Source organism: Abramis brama (assembly GCF_963993115.1).
Source record: "Abramis brama genome assembly, chromosome: 9".
Taxonomy (NCBI): Eukaryota; Metazoa; Chordata; class Actinopteri; order Cypriniformes; family Leuciscidae; genus Abramis; species Abramis brama.
The window spans coordinates 11,286,365-11,293,998 of record NC_139971.1 but is presented as its reverse complement, the minus strand read 5'-3'; positions in this window follow the sequence as shown (position 1 = coordinate 11,293,998).

Genomic DNA, 7,634 nt, shown 5'->3' with positions numbered 1-7,634 from the left:
ATTATCGAAAAAAAGTGGAAATTTCGATTCACGGTCGCTAAGGGGCGCCAAAAACGTACGTTGTGGGAGGGGCCTATTTTACTAAAATGGCTATAACTCCCGATGTAAATGAGGTATCTTCACCAAACTTGGTACACATGTGTATGAGCTTACTCTGGGGTCACAGTAAAAAAATCGCGACGATTGGCCTCATGGTGGCGCTATAAAATGAAAAAACCATAAAACAGGCTATAACCACCTGACCGTTAGTCCGATTGACTTGAAAATTGGTATGCAGTGTCTTGGTCCAAGGTGCCATGTATGTGTATGAGGACATTGGCGTATCTCAAAAAACATGGCCGCCATCGGCCAACGAATTTTGAGCACCTATTAGACAAGGTTAACGGAGGCCGATCGGAACGAAACTCAATGGGCATGTTCGGCTCATGGCCCTAAAGGTCTGTAAGAATTTTGAAAGAAATCGGCCACTAGTTGGCGCTAACGAGTTTTACGGCTCTGTAATCACGTGGTGTTACAAATATCCACACAATATGCATATCATTTGATAGATCTCCTCATCCTGAACAACTTTGCCTCAAGAACCATTGCTGTCAATCAAACTGTTCATTAATTATTCATTAATATGTTAAAAACCTACTTTTGCGAACTAGTCCTAGGTTTTTCACCCGATCGGAACCAGACCAGTCTAGGACAATTCTCTGGACTCTCTAGATCAATAATTATCAAAAAAAAGTTGAACTTTTGCATTTGGATGGCTGTAATAGGGTCATTCATAAAATGGGCGTGTCAAAATACATTAAAAAGCCTATAAATCCTAAATAAAAACTCAGAACTTCACAAAAATTGGTCAGCATATGTGACATAACATCATTAACAAGCATGAAAAATTCTATGGAGATCGGACGATAGGTGGCGCTATAACTGTTAAAAAGCTTTAAAATCATATATTTCCTATGGTAAACTGCCTGTATTGGCTGTAAATGGTCTTTTCCATCTCTGATCATATAATTTTCATATCATAATGTTCAAAACTAGTGCAATACAATTCTCTGGACTCACTAGATCAATAATTGTCAGAAAAAGTTGAACTACTTCATTTGGATAGCTATAATAGGTTCACTTCAAAATCTGGCCTTTACCAAGTGTCCCCGAAAGCCTATATCTCTTTAATCAATGCTCAGACCTTCTTAAAAACAAGTCAGAACGTGTGAAATATCACCCTGAACAAGGATGAAAAATTTCAGACAGATCGGACAAAATTTGCCTCTGTAACAGTTAAAAAGGTGAAAATGATATGAATTAATGGCATATTAAGCCAATAAGTGGTATTTTACTGCCCCCTGCTGTTTAAAATAGTCATTTTGTCATATTGTTCTATAATTTATATTTAGACTTTATAAAATCCCTATTTTAACATTTACAATTACATTTACTCAAAATCCATCTGTTAAAGTATTAGTATTGACAGTTTGATCACATCATATATTTCAAATATCTGTATCTACAACATAATGTGTGTGTGTAGTCTTAGGTTTCTAAATAAATTCTGAATAATCTGATTAATAGCTTAAAAAGACTTCGTGAAATGTTTATAGACCATTGAAATATATTTTCATAATGACATATCCCAATAGCATTGAAAAAACAACAACATTTGTCTTTGTGTGTGTGTGTGTGTGTGTGTGTAAACATGCATTATGGAGTTAAAATGGAAAAACTGGTTTGCTTTAGTACAGAAAAATGGTGAAAATCATGAAGTTTAAAGTGAAAGTGAGCCAATAACTGGTCTTCTACTGCCCTCTGCTGGCCATTCTACTTATTAATGAAGTCTACTCACATATGCTTTTGCATTCATTATACACTAAAAATCACTTGTATAACAATAAGACACTAAAAAATCACTTATATAACAATTACTATTGTAGCACAATCATGCTAGAATCATAGTAAATAATACTAGAATGTGGTAAATTGTTGTGGGAGGAGCCTATTTTACTAAAATGGCTATAAGTCAAGAAGTAAATGAGATATCTTCACCAAACTCAGTACACATGTGTATGGGTTCAATTTGAGGTCACAGTAAGCAATTTTATGGAGATCAGACCATAGGTGGCGCTATAACTGTTAAAAAGCTTTAAAACCATATATTTCCTATGGTACATTGCCTGTATTGGCTGTAAATAGTCTTTTTCATCTATTATGTCAGTGGTTAGATGCTCGCTAAATAAAACTAATAACTTTTGATGCTTTTGTGCTTAAAGGCCTTAAAGGCCTTAACTGCTTGAACCCCGATAAATGCTGCTTGCAGCTTTAATTATTATTATTATTTTCCCCTAAAACGCATCGTGCAGCCCAAACCGTAAATGCTGGAGACTTGAAACTCAGCCAAATGGTAGTCCTCAATTTGGGGAGAACCTATCAAAGTATGACCCCGATTGGTCAATAGGTGGCGCTATAGCAAGCAAAAGTATGAAATCAGCCATAACTCCTAGACGGTTTGTCATAGAATCAAGTGTCTTATATCACTGTAATCCTTGGCTCAAGACGGACAAAACGTATATCTCCGATTTCATTTCCGCCTGGGAAAATTTTCCGCCATTTTGAATTTTCTCAAAAACCTACTTTTGCGAACTAGTCCTAGGTTTTTCGTCCGATTGGAACCAAACCAGTGCAGAAATGTTCTCTGGAGTCTGAATATCAATAATTATCGAAAAAAAGTTGAAATTTCGATTCACGGTCGCTAGGGGACGCCAAAACGTACGTTGTGGGAGGAGCCTATTTTACTAAAACGGCTATAACTCGAGAAATAAATGAGGTATCTTCACCAAACTTGGTACACATGTGTAATAGTTCAATTTGAGGTCACAGTAAAAAAATCGCGACGATTGAACAGTAGGTGGCGCTATAACTTGAAAAAAACATGAAAAGGGCTATAACCACCTGACCGTTTGTCCGATTGACTTGAAAATTGGTATGCAGTGTCTTGGTCCAAGGTGCCATGTATGCCTATGAGGACATTGACGTATCTCAAAAAACATGGCCGCCATCGGCCAATGAAGTTTGAGCACCTATTAGACAAGGTTAACGGAGGCTGATCGGAACGAAACTCGATGGGCATGTTCGACTCATGGCCCAAGAGGTCTGTAAGAATTTTGAAAGAAATCGGCCACTAGTTGGCGCTAACGAGTTTTTCGGCTCTGTAATCACGTGGTGTTGCATACATCCACACAATATGCATATCAGTTGATAGATCTCCTCATACTGAACAACTTTGCCTCAAGAACCATTGCTGTCAATCAAACTGTTCATTTAATATTCGCAAACATGTTAAAAACCTACTTTTGCGAACTAGTCCTAGGTTTTTTGCCCAATCGGAACCAAACCAGTCTAGGACAATTCTCTGGACTCTCTAGATCAATAATTATCAAAAAAAAGTTGAACTTTTGCATTTGGATGGCTGTAATAGGGTCATTTATAAAATGGGCGTGGCAAAATACACTAAAAAGCCTATAAATCCTAAATGAAAACTCAAAACTTCACAAAAATTGGTGAGCATATGTCACATAACATCATTAACAAGCATGCCAAATTTTATGGACATCGGACCAAAGGTGGCACTATAACTGTTAAAAAGCTTTAAAACCACATATTTCCTATGGTAAATTGCCTGTATTGGCTGTAAATGGACTTTTCAATCTATTATTTCAGTGGTTAAAAGCTTTCTAAATAAATCTTAATGTCTTAAATGCTTATGTGCTTAAAGGCCTTAAATGCTTGAACCCCGATAAATGCTGCTTGCAGCTTTAATTATTATTATTATTCTTCTCCGCTAAAACGCATCGTGCAGCCCAAACCGTAAGTGCTAGAGACTTGAAACTTGGCCACAAGGTAGTACAAAAATCGAGGAGAGGTTATCAAAGTATGAGCCCGATTGGCCTATAGGTGGCGCTATAGCGCAAAAAACAAAAAAAATCCACTATTTTGCTCATATCTCAATAACCATTTGTCCCAGCTTCAAGTGTCATACATCATTGGAATCCTTGGGTCACGCCGAACAAAAAATATAGGAGGTATTTCATTTCCGGTATGCAAATTTTTCCGCCATATTGGATTTTGTTCAAAACCTACTTTTGCAAACTAGTCCCTGGTTTTTCGCCCGATCGGAACCAAACCAGTGCAGAGATGTTCTCTGGAGTCTGAATATCAATAATTATCGAAAAAAAGTTGAAATTTCGATACATGGTTGCTATGAGGTGTCAAAACGTTCGCAGGAGGCGGAGCTAATTTTACTAAAATGGCTATAACTCGGGAACGCAATGAGATATTTTCACCAAACTCGGTACACATATGTATGAGCTCAATCTGGGGTCACAGTAAAAAAATCGCGACGATTGAACACTAGATGGCGCTATAACATGAAAAAAACATGAAAAGGGCTATAACCACCTGACCGTTAGTCCGATTGACTTGAAAATTGGTATGCAGTCTCTTGGTCCAAGGTGCCATGTAAATCTATGAGGACATTGGCGTATCTTGAAAAACATGGCCGCCATTGGCCAATGAAGTTGAGCACCTATTAGACAAGGTTAATGGAGACCGATCGAAACGAAACTCGATGGGCATGTTCAACTCATGGTTCTAGAGGTCTGTAAGAATTTTGAAAGAAATCGGCCACTAGTTGGCGCTAACGAGTTTTATGACTCTGTAATCACGTGGTGTTACACTCATCCACACAATATGCATATCATTTGATAGATCTCCTCATGGAGAACAACTTTGCCTCAAGAACCATTGCTGTCAATCAAACCATTCATTAAATATTCGGAATTATGTTAAAAACCTACTTTTGCGAACTAGTCCCTGGTTTTTCGCCCGATCAGAACCAGACCATTCTAGGACAATTCTCTGGACTTTCTAGATAAATAATTATCAAAAAGAAGTTGAAATTTTGCTTTTGGTTGGCTATAAGAGGGTCATTTAGAAAATAGGCATGTCCTAATACACTCAAACGTCTATAAATCCTAAATAAAAAGTCAGAATTTCACAAAAATTGATGAGCATATGTGACATAACATGCTAAAGAAGCATGGACATTTTTATGGAGATTGGACCATAGGTGGCGCTATAACTGTTAAAATGCTTTAAAACCATATATTTCCTATGGTAAATTGCCTGTATTGGCTGTAAATGGTGTTTTCCATCTGTGCTCATATAATGTTCATATAATAATGTTCAAAACCAGTGCAGTGCAATTATCTGTACTCAATAATTATCAGAAAAATTATAACTTCTTCATTTGGATGGCTATAATAGGGTCACTTCAATATGTAGCCTTGACCAAGTGTCCACAAAAGCCTATATCTCTAATATGAATGATCAGACCTTAAAAACAAGTCAGAACAAGCATGAAAAAGACAGATCGGACAAAATTTGCCTCTATAACAGTTAATAAAAAAGGTGAATATGAATAACATAGCATATTAAGCCAATAAGTGGTATTTTACTGCCCCCTGCTGTCATTTCATCATACTACTCCCTAATATTGTTCTATAATTCATATTTAGACTTTATAAAATCATTATTTTAACATTTACAATCACATTTTGTCAAAATTAATCTATTGTTGTATTACTATTGACAACTGAGTCACAAGTGAATACTGAAACCGAAAGTAAAACGGCATTTACGCCACGTCCCCGAATACAAATTAACTCATAACTCGAAAACGGAAAGTCGTTGCGCGCTCAAATTTTGATGGTAAGGTCCTCTCCAGGCTCTTGATCGAAACGTGTTGTCGCGGGCCTGAATGATAGTCTCATTCAATAGGGCTCCTCGAGCACTATCTATGCTCTGAGTTTCAGAATTTTTTGCGTTCTGGTTACCGAGATATAAGTGAAAAACCAAATTCCCATTCATTCACTCATTCATTTAAACACTTCAATTGTAAAATGTAAGCTATAATACCACTTTTGTCCACTTGAGGGAGCAGCAAGATTACATATGATCTTTTCATTAGCTTTCAGTATTGGGAAACAAAAATAAATTGCTTTAAAAAGCAATCTTTTTTATTATGATAGGGCTGTAGCTATCGATTATTTTAGTAATCGAGTATTCTATTCAAGTAATCGGATAAAAAAATGTGGTAAAAAATAGATTCAAGTTAACAACAGCCTTTAAAATGACTTAAAATACAAATATATAATAACAAGCAATAATGATTGGTTCAAGTAAAGTATCAAAGTAAGTAATTATATGGGTTTTATTGAACAACACTGTTAAAATATACCCATGTAAAATAAATGATATAAACTAATATAGAGATAACTTATGTACATGAATAACAAATGCCTGCAGAGGGCACCAGCGGCCTGGTTGTTGTTACACTACTAAGGCATTATCAAATCCTTGTTTATTGGCCAAACAACATTAAATTCAAATGTCAACTTAACCTTTAATATTTGGCCACTTCTGTACGATAGAAATGCTACAGCCACTGTAATTTCTTGAACAAGAACATGTGCACATCAAAACATGCAAACTCAGAGCGAGAGTTTAAACTTTTATTTTGAAATAGCGATGTTTAAACTTTTATTTTGAAATCGCGATGTTTAAACTTTTATTTTGAAATCGCGATGAACAGCAGTTTGAGAAACCCAGATGTGCTCCACAAATGATAACAGTGCAACTATGAAACACAAACTGCGTCCGACTTGCGTTCCCATATTTGCACGTTATTGGAAACGTAAACAAACAGCACTGCAGAGACTGAGTTTGCTTGGAGCAGCGTTTACTGTGGACGGAGCTGAGGTAATTTTAACATGTAGGCTAATCTGCACTCATGTAATTGAAGTGTCTTCTCTGTGAAAAAAACAAACAAACAAAAAACAGAGGATATATTTATTTAACTGAATCACAGCCTTTGTGATTTCACAATGGCACTATGCTATATTATGACTGTAAATGGTGGGCTCCAGACTGCGACCAATTGGTCGCATTTTGCGACCATTTTTCCTGCCGGTGCGACCAAATATTTATTCGATTTATTCGACCACAACGTTGCCGAGCAGCGAATCCAAACAAAATGAAAGCGGAACGAAAATGCGCTAACTTACTCCTTTATGCTTCACAGACCGTTTATTAGTTCGAATCAATAATAGACAGCGCAGCCCATAGATATAATATATAAACGCGTTTATATATGATATCTATGGCGCAGCCTATGAGCGCAGCAGCCCGAACTTGCCAGTCGCGGGCCGATCTCGATCACGCGACACTGTTACTAGGAGATCCAGACTCTGGAGATCCAGTGAAGAAATCCATTGAATTCGCCTCAGAATTAATAACATAATCAGATATCAGATCAAACAGCGCTGATGTGGAAACCAGGAGAAACACTGGGCTTTCAGACCACAAATCAGCGACATTCACCATGGATTTAATGTAGTAACTGTAACCATAATGTGACAGAAATAGTCAAACGCTTAAAAGTACTAACTGTTAGGCTACTCATCTTTTTCCAGCACTTCAAAACTACCATATATAAATGTCATTTTTAATGTGATGACCAACACATTTTTTTTGTTCATCCTTCAAAAATGGTCTTATTTAAACTCTTATTTATACACTTATTTAAA